Source organism: Acinonyx jubatus, chromosome B2, assembly GCF_027475565.1.
Source record: "Acinonyx jubatus isolate Ajub_Pintada_27869175 chromosome B2, VMU_Ajub_asm_v1.0, whole genome shotgun sequence".
NCBI classification, from domain to species: Eukaryota; Metazoa; Chordata; class Mammalia; order Carnivora; family Felidae; genus Acinonyx; species Acinonyx jubatus.
The window spans coordinates 38,620,975-38,635,482 of record NC_069385.1 but is presented as its reverse complement, the minus strand read 5'-3'; the positions used below and the strand labels follow the sequence as shown (position 1 = coordinate 38,635,482).

The 14,508-nt window shown below is 39.1% G+C and overlaps 1 long non-coding RNA gene across 2 annotated transcripts in view; it reads right to left on the bottom strand.

Moving 5' to 3' along the window:
- LOC113598695 (uncharacterized) overlaps window positions 1–14,508 on the bottom strand; it is a 48,602-nt gene that overhangs the window by 17,529 nt on the left and 16,565 nt on the right. For both annotated transcript variants that reach the window (XR_003419365.2, XR_008298351.1), the window contains 3 exons: window positions 12,655–12,795; window positions 10,874–11,100; window positions 3,144–3,238 (listed from right to left, as the gene is read on the bottom strand). This is a non-coding gene — a long non-coding RNA (uncharacterized LOC113598695). The remainder of the gene's footprint in view (window positions 1–3,143; window positions 3,239–10,873; window positions 11,101–12,654; window positions 12,796–14,508) is intronic.

Below are 14,508 nucleotides of genomic sequence, written 5' to 3'. Positions count from 1 at the left end.
AATCTGTCATTCACCAGTATAATTCTGTCATTTTGAGAAGGTAACGTGAATATAATTGACTTTTCATTATGCAGCATAATGGATATCCAACATGCTGTTGCAGTTTGTTTCTTTTATCACTGAGTAGTATTCCATTGTATGGACATCTTAGTCCATTTGGGCTGCTGTAACAAAATGTCATAGACTGGATGGCTTATTAAAAAGCAGAAATATATTTCTTATAATTCTGGAGACTGGAAATTCTAAGATCAAAGTGTCTACAGATTGGGTGTCTGGAAAGAGCCCACTTCCTGGTCCATAGACAACCATCTTCTTGCCATGTCCTCACATGCTGCAAGGGGTAACAGAGTTCTATGGGTTCTCTTTTATAAGGGCATTACTCCTATTCATGAGAACTCCACCCTCATGACCTAATCACCTTCCAAAGTCTCCACCTTCAAATATCATCACATTGGACATTAGGATTTAACATATGAATTTGAAAGCTGGGGGTTCACATTCATTCTGTAGCAATGGATGTAATATAATTTGTTTATCCGTCCACCTACTGAAAGACATTTAAGTTGTTCTAAGTGTTTTTTTTTTAATTTTTTCAATGTTTATTTATTTCTTTTGAGAGAGAGAGAAAGAGAGAGAGCACATGTACAGGGGAGGGGCAGAAAGGGAAGGAAAGAAAGAATCCCAAGCAAGCCCTGGGCTGTCAGCACACAGCCCGAGGCAGACTCAATCCCATGAACCCGTGAGATCATGACCTAAGCCAAAATCAAGAGTTGGATGACCAGCTGACTGAGCCACCCAGGCATCTCTCAGGTTTGTTTTTTTTTAATATGAAATTATTGTCAAATTGGTTTCCATACAACACCCAGTGCTCATCCCAACAGGTGCCCTCCTCAATGCCCATCACGCACCCTCCCCTCCTTCCCACCCATCCTCATTTTTTGATTTACAAATAAAGCTTCTGTGAACATTCATGCTCAGGTTTTGTGCTGATTTTCTGTCTGGTGGTTTATCAATTACTAAGAGAAGCCTTAGCTCTAGTTACGGGTTTGTCTATTTCCCCTTTCAGTTTTGCAATTTTTCTTTCATGTTTTTTCAGGTTCTGCTGCTTAGAACATACATATTTAGGAGTGTTATGTGTTCTTAGGTAATTGACCCTTTTGATAATTTTGTAATACCACTTTTTGTTAATTTTCTTTGCTCCACAGTCTACTTTGTCTGATATTAATATAGGCACTCCAGCTTTCTTTTGATTAATGTTTGCACAATGTATCTTTTTCCATTCTTGTACTTTAAGTTACCTGTATCATACCTAGATTTGAAGTGAGTTTCTTCTAGACAGCCCATAGTTGGATCATAATTTTTTGAATCCATTTTGCCATTCTCTGTCTTTTATGGTGAGTTGAAGCCATTTACATTTATTTATTTATTTATTTATTTATGTCTTTATTTATTTATTTATTTAATTATAAGAGTTCAGCTTTTTCTTGAACAGGTTAAAGAAGAGATTTAGTCAAAAGACTAAAGCCCACATCATCATCAGACTCCTCTGATTCTTCTTTCTTTGCTTCCACTTTCTTCTCCTCAGTTGGGGCAGCAGTGGTGGAGGGGGCAGGCCCAGCTGCTGGGACAGAACCACCAGCCCCCACCTTACGGACAAGGCTCCTGATGTTGATGATGTTGACGTGGGCCAGGGCCTATGCAAACAAGCCTGGCCAGAAAGATTCAACATTTACACCCACTGTTTTAATGAGAGCATTGACCTCATCCTCCTTGACCGACACCTCATCATCCTGCACGGTGAGACCCGAGTAGATGCCCACGAGCTCCCAACAGAGGCGGAGGTGGGGAGATTGGGCGCTGCTGGATAAAGTGAAGCTTCCTCAGTCGGACCAAGCACTTTAGTAGCAGCTGAGGAAAGGGGCTGAGCCATTTACTTTCAAAGTAATTCACAATGTGTTAGAATTTACGTCTTCTGTTTGATTGTTTTCTATTAGTTCCCATTGCTGTTTGTTTCATTTTCCCTTTCATGCATTTCTTGTTGGAGTATTTTCATGACAGTTGCTTGACAACCTTGTCATTTAACTCCAACCTCTGTGCGATCGTGGCATTGCATGTCTTTTCTCATTTGAGTTATGGTTTTTCTGGGACTTGGATTGATTCCTTAACAGTTTGAGGATTGAGTTAGAAGAATCAGGTTTCTTTTTAAATCAAATATTTTAGCAGGCAATCAACCCTGAACGTGTCTTGACTCCATTTTGTGGACTGTGGTTTGAATGTCAATTTAGTTTCAAAAGCTTTGTACTATTATTTTGGTCTCCCTCACCTGTGTGCTTCTCAGAGTCCAATCTGCAGATGTGATATTGCGCACCAACTTCAGTTTCCTAAGTGTTTGCTGTGTTTATTTTGGCAGGTTTCATGCACATGAGCCATTTTTCAGGGTAAGGAGTAGGGAGCAAGCAATCCGGGACTTTAATCATAGAATTAAAGGAGTCCTTTTTCTACCTTGTTCCTCTCTATAATTCTCTCCACAGTCTCTGCTGTGTTGTCACTGTTTAGTGCCACCCTACCCACAACTTAAGCCCTCAGTAGCAACATATGGCTAACAAGTTCTATATTGGACAGTGCAAATACAGAAAATTTCCATCATCTCCAAAAGTTCTATTGTATAGGGCTGATATAGATGAAAACCTTTTGCTTCATGAGTTTAAGCTCTTCTTCAAGATGATTAATTATAGAAAGAAACAAAAGGCATAAAAATAGATGGGGAGGGTGAGAAAAGAAGAATTTTAAGATCCAAAGATTAGAAAAATAAAAGTGGTAACAAGAAAAGACAGCAGAGAGACATTGGAAATACCTACATGGAATAAATCTTTTTTTTTAAAGTTTATTTATTTTGAGAGAGAGCGAGCGAGCAGGGGAGGGGCAGAAAGATAGGGAGAGAGAGAGAATCCCAAGCAGGCTCCTCACTGTCAATGCAGAGCCTGACCCAACAAACCACAAGATCATGGCCTGAGCTGAGGTCAAGAGTCAGACGCTTAACCGAATGAGCCACCCAGGCGCTCCACCACGTGGAGTAAATCTTAATTGAAAACAGCAGAGCAAGCTCCTAAGCACAGGGTCTCCTAGATATTCCTGATACTTACCTAGTTTCATGCGCCAGAGACCAGGCCATCTTCTCAAAGCTGTGTTTCAAAAGCAGTGGGTTCAAGCTTCAATTGTCATTCTCTTACCTCATTCTCTGCAGTGAAAGAGATACTTAGAATCTTAGAGTGCAAAAGACACTTTAAGACTGTGCAATTCAAATGCTACTTCAAAACACTGTGCATGCAAAGATTACACACTTGGGTATGGTAAGGCTAGCCTCCTTGCTGGTTTTAGACTTGTCTAAATTAATGAGTATCAAGCCCCCACAGGGACTTCCAGGTATGGGAGCCTCACTCCTGCCTAGGCCTTGATGAATTGCAACCCAGTGCTCTTTGGTCACCGAAGAAGAAACATTATGGCTCTCTGACCTTGTTCATCCTTTAGTTTTTCAGATGGAAGAGAGAGACCCCAGATACTGTCCTGAAAGCAGCTGAAAGTCTGAGTGTCTAGTAAATAAACAAAGGCAATCCCTAGCCCCAGGCTCCAGGGCAAGAGAGAAGCTACTAGGGAATTGAAACTGAAGATCTGAGAAGAAAGAAGTAACCTAGAGAGCGGTGGAGAGAGGGGAGTAAAGAAAGAATGCCAAGGCACTAGTGGGTCAGGGGACAGTTTTGAGCTAATCTCACAAGTTCCTTTCTAGAGACTTTCTGGAGGCAGACACTGAAGGACACAAACAGCTGGGACAAGAGCTGGTTTCTTCAGAGCAATCCACACACTAGTTTCTCCTCATGGGATTTCCCAGAACTACGGTTTTCCTTTCCTAGTACACAACTTGGAACAAATTTCCTGAAAGAAGTGTTCAAAAAGTTCTTCTCTCTTCTTACACCTTTTGCCAAGATTTCTTGAAAATTCTCAAATTCATCTCAATGCCTCTCCACCCTTATCGATAAATCAGGACAGAAGGGAGATACCAATCATTAGACCTGACGTGTGTATTTTCACTACCAATAACATATTTAAAACATAATTCAATATAATTATTGAAAAAACAGGCTTTCAATCCAAATATTGTTGAAGAAGAGGGAATATTGCCACAGAGAGGTGAAAGAGATACACTAAGCCAAGATGGAAACTAAACAGTATTTTAGTGTGCTTAGTGACAAATCATAATGAAAAACCTAACAATAGTTTTCAGAATCAACAGAGTTGTTTTCTAAAATGGTGCCAGGATGTGGTATCAACAGTGCGAGTGGGAGTCATATGAAACCAGACAGTTTTCTTATTCTATTATTTAGTACCTGGAAAAATGACCCAAGGTGTCAGCTTCAATAAAAGTAATCGTAATGCCTATCTTGCAAATTCATTATTAGGATTACAAGACACGGTGCATGTAAGGTGCTTAGCGTGATGCCTGGCACACTTGGCACACACTGAATGTCTGGATCTTTCTTCTTTTCTCCCTTTATAACCTGCGATAGATAACATCACTTCTGTTGGGCCTTCAACCTTTCTGCCATCCATCCATGCTGCTGGCCAGGTGCCCTCTTCTCTTCTAGGCTCCCTCTTCTCTTGAATAAACCCTGATTATTACAATTATCATGTGTCTTATAATTAGACATTGTTTCTATTAACTCAAGTCATGTATTTAAATGAAGCACCTAGTGAAGTAATGCATTGGGATCATCAATAGCTTTTTGCCTCTTGCAGTTTCCCCACTTGTCCACTAGGTTTGCTGGGGAGCAGCTGATTCAAACCTACTTTATTGGACTCCGTGTTCATGTTTATTTTACAGTGTTTATCTTTATTCCCAATTATTCTAACCCACTGAAAGAAAGCAAGGCCCTTAATAAAATGGAGCATGCAGTTTCAATTTTCACATGAGTCACACTTGCGAGTAGTGCGTTCTTTTGTCTTGGGCTCAGCGCGTGGGGCAAATCAAAAGAGGATGGGAAGAGTTTTGTGCCTGGACACAGCTGGAGCACTGTGTTAAGTTGATGGTATCAAAGAATCTGAAGCTTTTCTTTTGGTCTGTGTAGGGAATAAAATTAGTAAGAATCATTTTACACCGTGGGAGGGATTTACTGGTTTATAAATATGATAAACTTTTCTTAGTATAAGTGCTTTGAACTTGCTGAGCACCTTTCAGCGGTGGATTCCAAAGCACTTCTCTGACAGTAAGCCCCAGGACCCTCAGGATGGAGGCATTATTTCCATTTTAGAGTTAGGGAAATAAATGCAAGGAGTGACTTGCTCGAGAACAGAGAGTAAGTCCTCTTCATGCTTATACCTCAAGAACTCAGACCAAATCTAACCTCTAGGCTACTCTTGCCCCCACATAATTATTTTGTAAAAGGAAAACAATGATTTCAAATGTATATTGAGTTAAGCATAAGCATACATCCCTTTCCACCTGTTTTAACACGTTTTTGAAGTTTTGCTTATTTTTACATTGGCAGGATTTTCAGATGATTAGCTCTGAGTGTCTTGTTTAAAGTGTCTCATATGAAGGATGAGAGAGACTGGATGATCAAGGATCTTTCCACTGTTTAGTAACTAGCTCATGTTCAGTCGAGCTGTGTGGTGACCAATAGGGACTATTCCAATTCTTCTTCTTTTATTTATTTATTTTCATAGAGACAAAGACAGGGCAAGTGGGGGAGGGGCAGAGAGAGAGGGAGAGAGAATCCCAAGCAGACTCTGCACTGCCAGTGCAGAGCCTGATGCAGAGCTCGAACTCAGGAAACCATGAGATCATGATCTAAGCCGAACCCAAAAGTCAGATGCTTAACCAGCTGAGCCACCCAGGCACCCTGGGACTATTCTAGTTCTGAGAGAGGTTCATCTTAACCTAGTCTTGGAGGTGGGGCATAGTTCCAAAATGAAAAATGGCAGAATTTATATGCGGTTATTTGGGTTCTATACACGAGAGTCCTATTGAAAACCTATGGACATGGATGCAAAAGTACAGAAGGGAGTAGTCTTAGAAACAGAAAATGAACAAAAATGTAGAACAAGTCCTAAAGAGCAGTAGAGAAAGCAGTAGAAGGAGCACTAGACAAAGCCAGAGATTGAGAAATGAAAAGTAGCATCAGCAAGGCTGATACCACCAGTGGTAACCTGCAAACAGATTTCAGGAGAGGCATATGATTTGACCTCACTGGACCAAGAGGATCAAAGGAAACAGGCAACCAGCATTAAGGAATAGGCAAGTAGGAAGACAGTTTTATCACACTAATGTCCTAGAGAATAAGATAAAACAAAATATATCCCTAGTTCCTAGTTTGAAATTTGCATCTATTTAATTGTCTAGTATAGGTGCAACAGATCAAAAAGTAACTGTAAATCATCACCAATATAAAGGTCAACATTTAAACTATTAAGACTGTAAATGGGGTAATAACTGAACATCATTACCCATGCAGGGCACTACACTAATACAGGCTTTTCTAATACCCTTACCCCACCCCCAAATGCACAAAAGCTTTTTGAGGCAACATATAGCTTCCATCCAATCCTTATTTAAGGGAAGCATCAGCTTCAGCAGCCAACAGGTTGCTCCCTATTTCTTCCTTCCTTCCTCTCAGCTTGTAAGATCTGGAAACAGGAAGTGATATTTACTCCTTGGTCTCAATAGAATAACGATGGACACTGTGAATGTACGCGACTCTAAATATTGACCACAGCAGGGAAACATTCTCATAGGAATATTTATAAAGCTTGTGATCTTCATTTTTTAATATCCACGTGATGTTTCTTGTGATTTTTAAAGAATTAAGCACGAATTGACATTTCAGTGAAAGGAGAAATAAGCCCTACAGAACCAGAAGAATCCACATGAGCCTTGTCCAGAGAGGATGATATTGTAAAAAACGGTATCATCAGGAATATGTTAGTAACTGTTCATTCCTTCTCATAAATATAAAAGCCAGAAGAGAAGCACTCAAAATTACAACTTAAGAACTCTATCGAACAAGGTAGTTTGTCATTTGTTTTTGCATAGCTGTGTAGTTACATAGTGAACAGACCAGATTCTGGGCAGATCCCCAGATGGTTCTGAGTCTGGGGGAAGAGATGCATGCAATTTGATAATGCCTTTACAAAAGGGATGTTATACACAAAATGGGTAAAATATGATTGAGACCATCTCACTCGAACTTTATTCGACATTCACTTGTGTCATAGAACACTTGTGTCTATGTTACCATGCAAACTACAGGTCTGGGGGTTACATTTACATTTTTCTCCAGAAACAAGGAAAACAGCACTGCCTTAAACAGAGCTTCTATACTACTTCTGCTGCTGTCTTGCTATGGCCTTCCTTTTGGAGAAAGTCATACCTCAAGCCATGGTTTCTGTACTTGTTTAAGAGCACTTAATACCCCAGCATAGAAACAGGCAAAACATTATTCTACTAGTGTATTTCTTCTATGTAATTAATTTACAACATTGGCTTATTATCAAATCCATCATTAAGCACAACCAGTGTTTTGATTTATAAAATAATTTGAAATCAGCCTCAGTATTTCATTTTTTGCTGTACTTCATTTTGGTTGCACAGTACTGAGAAAAATCCTAATTCAGCTGTAGAAGTCTTTGCAAAGGCCGACACTCTTGCATAGCTCCCCTGGCAATCTCAACATACTCTTTGAAAAAGTGGATGGAAATATTTATTGTAAAAAACTGTATCATCAGGAATATGTTAGTAACTGTTCATTCCTTCTCAAAAATATAAAAGCCAGAAGAGAAGCACTCAAAATTACAACTTAAGAACTGTTTCGAACAAGGTAGCTTGTCATTTGTTTTTGCATAGCTGTGTAGTTACATAGTGAACAGAGCAGATTCTGGGCAGATCCCCAGGCCTGACCTGGCATTTATCGAGCCCAGTATTCATGTAACCGAACCCAGCATTCATGTAACACAGTCGTGTGCTTGTACAGTTTTACATGAGTACACATGAGTGGGCCTGAATTTTTTAAAGGAACATTTAAGCACCATTACATTCCTAATCAATGGCACATTTAGAAGTAAAAATATTTTCAGAGAAGGCAGGAGAAGCTATATTCTGACTCTACACAAAAACGAGTTAACCTGAGTACACAAGTTACAACACCAGTGCTATCAAGAGTCAGCCTGATATCCAGCATATTGAACATGCATGCCATTTCTATTCTTTTTTCGAATAAAATTCAGATCAAACATTTGAAGCTTCCTGAATCATTTTCCAGAGTTCTTCTAATATCTGACATACCGCCTGGCCTAGAGTCAGTAATAAATACTTGTTGAGTGGGTAACAGACTCTAGTTTGAAAATTCACTGGCATAATAGAGCAAAGGTCTTTTCAAGACCCCTTGTCCTCTCCAGGGGAGATAGAAAGAAAACCAAGCCATTCTGCAGTTACCTACCTCTGGTACTTAACCAACCACTTTCAAAGCTTATTTCTCATGCCTCCTTTACAATGGAGGTTTTTACATGAGTACTTGCAGGTCTGTAAGGGAGATGTTATTATCCTAGCATCATAGCTCAAAAATCAAAACAAAATAATATTTACTAGGGTCTATTAATGAGTGAAGTGTGGAATTGAGATTCAGAACCTGGGCCATGGGATCTCTAAACCCACTTCTGTCTTTGGCGTTCTCTACCTCTCCCTCAATTTCCTGCCTCTGTCACATGCTTAAAGCACTACATATAATTTAAAGCCTACTTGGGCTTTGGGGTTAGTCAGAGAAAGCCATTGAGTCTCATAGTTGCACTTGTTCACACATAAAAGATTTGAGATAATAATATTTCATAAATATATAAACTGTATATATAAATATATATATTTAAATATATGTATTAAATATATAAATATTTTATATATTTAAATATATATATAAATACATAAACTAAACTATACATAAACTATATGATAAAAAAGTATAAACACAGAACATATCCACACATCCTATGTATAGAGTAAGTTTCTTAAAGTTTGGCGTAAAGTACATTTCTTACTGTATCAGGGCATTTCACAGTGAGAGCTTTCTTATTCAGAAATGAACATTTGATTCTTTCCTCTGTTTAAAGAAATTTTTTTGAATGTTTTCTTCCTCTAGATATTGGAGAGTGTACTAACCAAATAAACATATAGAATATTAAAATTTCCCTGCTGATAATTTTGCTAAAATACTGAAAAGTCATTTCTTGCATAAACAAGACTAGACACAATAGTCAAGGATCAGGGTTTCTCGGCACACAAAGTAGGCTTTGTCCAGTGGATGTTTTCCTTGGTTTTTTTTTTTTTTTTTTCCTTGATAGAGTGCTAACAAAAGTATAACTTTCCCACTTTGTTGCAGAGATGGGGGATTGAAGTCTAGTGAGGGCAACTTTGTGCCTTATCTAAGCCTCTCATGGTGGGTCACTTAAGAGGGAAAGACCCCATTCATAGGTCCCTGGACAGGAAAGAGGGCCCACAGTGGGGACAAGGAGCAGTTCTGTGCTTAAAGGGATCTTGCAGATTTGCATAACGGAAGATGTTTATCCCTGTTTATGGCATATCCCTTCTCCCTTTATGTTTCCCATGGTTGATGTTACTTTTTATAGTATATCTGCCTGTTTGAGAAGGAGAGTGTGAGTTCCATGCCTTGGAAAGCAAAGAGGAAGGGACAGAAACCTTCAGTAACACTATCTGCTGGAGGGTGTCTGGCTTTAGGAATTTACAAAGAAGATGAAGTGTGTGTGTGTGTGTGTGTGTGTGTGTGTGTGTGTATGTGTATTCACTGAAACACATATATATGGTATATATGATGTGGGAGCTTTTCAAATGGATAACTTATATGAAAGAATCAAAAGCTTTTCTTTATATACACTTGCAACTTCTTTAGTATATTGCATACATTGTCAAATTAATATCAATTATTAATAATTAGATTCAAAATTATATTCTAATGTCATTTTTTGTGGAATAGTAAATTGGGAGGATCCCACTGTCTTTGAGTTTTAAACATACCTGTGGGAAATACCAAAATTCCTGTGATGTACTTTTATCATTGACATTATGATTTTAGTAAGAAAAGAAAGGAAACTTCCAAGGAGAGTTTAATTTTAAAGAGGATGCAGGGTATCTTTTAGAAAGATTTTCTTAATCATCTGGATTAATCCCGACTTTCAACTCCAGATAAGAAATAGGATATCCCATAAGGAGGATTTGCAGCATGTAGGGAATTTTTTGCCAACCAGGAAAGGCTCCCAGGGTCTCAGTTATTAAAGTTAAATTTATTGGTGATTATGTCTATTTCCTGTATAAATGAAACTTCAAAACAAACACTTGAAAAAGCCAAAAGAAGTCAACTAAATGGCATGGTTTTTACAAGTATAAAAGAAGTGGACATTTTCAAAGGGCCTCATGGCTTGGCAGATTGAATAAAATGAATGTGAGAGCTTACTGTTAACCCCCAACAAATGCTGACACAGTTGTAGCCCCCCCCCACCACCCCCACACACTGTTCACAAGAAATAATAGACAAACTGCCCAGAGATACACAGCTTTAATCCCATCAAGGGGCTCTTGTGACATTGTAAACCAAGTAACTAGAGTTTGAGTAGATGAGGCTGTCCCTAGACCTTCTGGTTGGGATTAATTCCATGTAATTCTCTACAGCCTTTTCTAATTGGTTAAGATGTGTGAGATGCCATGCGTAATGGAATCACTTAGCCATCTGCCTCTCACACAGGCCACTTCAAATGGGGGAAAAAAAATTATTGTGAGAAGCCAGCAATTGACTCTATCTTGTAGGAATATAGTACTTACTCTTCAGCCAGACATTATGACAAATCAAAACAATGAACACGAATGTTGCTGCACCGGCAATGCCAACCTTGGTAGAAGGCGCAATTGTATTGTAAATGAGCCTGGATGCTGCAGAGCCAGGTGTCTCAATCTGCATGTGGAGTTTTACGTTTTGGTAAAAGTAAATACCAAGCCTTGTGCCAGTACACACACTGGTTTTTTATAAAACAGATCTTCAAGAAGTTAAGCTGTAACAAAAATAACATACATCAGATGGAACACTTGCCCAGCACTTGTCTGTACTTGTCATCCACTAAAATACTTCACTCATTTGGCAAAGTTAGAAAATAATAAAATCATCAATATACGATGAAGGTCACACAATTAGCCCGTTAATTGAACTTTTTTAATTTTTCACCTTGTTTGTTACAGTGCTATATAAATACAACCTGAACCCACAAGCCATTATAATCATAAACACAAGCAAAAGCATGTTCCAGTATTACACAATGACCATGGGCCCACTTAAGGCTTGTTGCTTATTAAGCTGGATACATCTAAATGAACGTTGGACACCTATATGCAGTTGAGACTGGGCATGTATCCATGTGCCTCTAAATCAGTGATTTTACACATATGTGTTTGTAATGCCCAGAGACCTCAACACAATCTTGGTGGCTTGGGAGACATGCCCATAGAGATCTACACTTTTGAGAGAGCTAAGTGAAGTTAATTATTTGAGTGCTTGTATTCATTAGATGTGATGATTGGAAAAGGTGTGGGAGAAAGTGTGGTTTTCTTGGTAAATAGGATTGGAGGTTACAAAAAAAAAAATAAGAGTACATAATAAGACAAGGTGATAAAGCAGGCTTAATTTTTGTAGTCAACTATAAGGGACATCGTTATTTGTAAAAATTAGACTTCTAGAATGAATATATTTAAGAGCAATATATTTTTCAGGTATGTTACTTGAGCCACCTCCATCTGAATTATTCAGTGTCCTTATTAAAAATGACCCCCCAATACCTTTTTCACCTGCCATTCTCTTTGCCTGATTGACTCCAAGTAATCCTTGTTGTTACATGCTGGACTTTCCCCTAAACTCATAACTGCTTTAGGATGAGGGTTGTGCTTCATTGATATCTCCAGAGCTTAGCACAAAGAGATATCCATGTTGAATAAATCAATGCTGATTTTAAGAAAGTGGAATTTCATACGATTTCACAACTAAGTCTGAAGTAGTTAATATCAGGTGTTCGTGTCAGATGGGTCTGAGAATAATATGCTGCTGTAGGGCCTGAGCACCTGAGCCAATGCCCACACCCTATTCATAGACAAGAGAAAGGAAGCAAACGTGTATCAGGCACTAAGTGCTAGGAATGATGATGGCTGCCTCAAAGAGTGTGTCATGTGAGCCTCACAATCCCAGTAGGAGGAAGAAATTGCCACACATTATAGAGCTAAGGTAGTAGAAGCTCAAGGAGGTTAGGCTACATATTCAATTTCTCAGAGCTACAAAGTAGCCAAAGAAGGACTGACTACACCCCAAGGATCCTCTGTCCATTGTTGCAAGTTGGGTTCAAGTGGATTTCACCCACACCTAAAATATCTGATTTATCTTGGACCTCCCCCTGCTAGAAATTAAGAAAATTCTCAACTCAGGACAGTTGATTCTACACTCCATCTCCTGGGTTTTACAATTAGGTCAAGCAGATTTTCAAAAGTAGTTATTTCCAAAGCATCACCTTAGGGCGGATGGGAAGAGACCCCCTTACTCCCTGACTCTCATTCATCCCACTTACTTGCAGCTGGGCTCCAACCAGGATACCAAAGGGCCACAGGGTCACCCCAGAGTTCTAAGCTTCAGGCAGATGGCTCCTCAAGTGTAAGACAGAACCTAGATCTGCACACAGGCTGGAGTTTATGGTCAAGGGTCTGTTGCTCTGTAAGGGAACAAAGAAACCATTAAAGCAGCCCTGGGCCATTTTCCAAGAGATTTGGAGGGGGGAGAAAAAGTTAGTGGTTATAAGCAGAAGAAAAGTGAAATTTATATTTTCTAGAGATTTATGTATGTGTGAAATATATATGTATACATGTATGAATGTTTAATTCCAGGGACCCAATACAGAACAAAAGAAAGTCTCTTTGAAATAGGTTTCCTTTTCTTGTTTAAAACTCCGTTTGATGAGCATGTAGCTTAATAATCCATTTATAGTTGACATGTGTGCTGCTATTTGAGCGGTCTTAACATATTCACGGTTAAGATCCTTCAGGGTCCAAAACAGAAAAGCACCACAGCAGCCCAGAAAATGCATTCAAACTCATCTCATTTCCTTAACAAGTGGTCTTTCAGGTAAGATCACACTTAAAGAAATGCCATTACAAGAAAAGAAGAAAAGAATAGAGAAAAGTTTTTATATTCCTTTTAGATTACATCTTTTCCCTTACCTTATGAAAATAAAAGTATTTTAAAAGAATTCTAGTTATAAGAGGAAGCAGCTTCAACCTGAATTAATATTGGCAATTGGCAATGTCTCTTGAATTATTCTTAAGTGTTTCTTTAAAAATTAGGATTTTTGGGGGCGCCTGGGTGGCGCAGTCGGTTAAGCGTCCGACTTCAGCCAGGTCACGATCTCGCGGTCCGTGAGTTCCAGCCCCGCGTCGGGCTCTGGGCTGATGGCTCAGAGCCTGGGGCCTGTTTCCGATTCTGTGTCTCCCTCTCTCTCTGCCCCTCCCCCGTTCATGCTCTGGCTCTCTCTGTCCCAAAAATAAATAAACGTTGAAAAAAAAATTAAAAAATTAGGATTTTTTTCTTTTTGCTTTTTTTCTTCATATTTTAGCCCTCAGGAAGTACTTCTATGGTTCAACTTTCTCGTTTTCAGGAACATATGTATACCAAAATATGTGACTCACTCCACTTACCAATTTTTCCCCACATTTTCTTTCTTTTTATTATACATGCTTTTTTTTTAAAGCTTTCCAACTATATTTACATAACATTTAGGGGAGCAGCAGGCAATTGTAGGGTATGGGGAAATATACCAAATTTTGTAGTGTATTAACAGGGATTTCTTCTGCCAAAAAAAACTCTGACACCATTCATTGGTGTGTTGTTGGCTCAAGTGGGCAAGACAGATGGATCCGCCCTTTCACCTCAAAGGAGAAATCTTTTTTGGATTAATAAACAACTGATCTATAAGAAGCACTTTTCCATCCCTAACAATCCACCATCCTCTATAAAATTCACAGTCTCCTTGCAAAAACCAGCTTCAGTGTCATAGAAGCATTCTAAACCACAGTGTTTTCCTAATCCAGCATTGCTCACCAAAATCAGGGCTTATGGAGATATTTTTGGTAAACTTGTCTGCCTCCATCCTAAGAAGGCTATATTAAAAAACACCCAGAATTGCCCAAGGAACAAAACCCCCAGCGGGGCCATGGGATTGTTTCCAGGTCAAGCATGCAATACTGGCTTTCCCTTACTCATCTCCTCACCTCAGAGAGGAGGTGCCTGTATCCATCATAAGTGGACGTGGCAATGTCCCTCTTCCTTGCATTGACTATAGAACTGACAAATTCCCCCCCAGTTCCCTCTGCCTGGAATGCTTTTCTTTCACTTCAGTCATGCTGCTGCCCAAATGTCATTCAGTTACCAG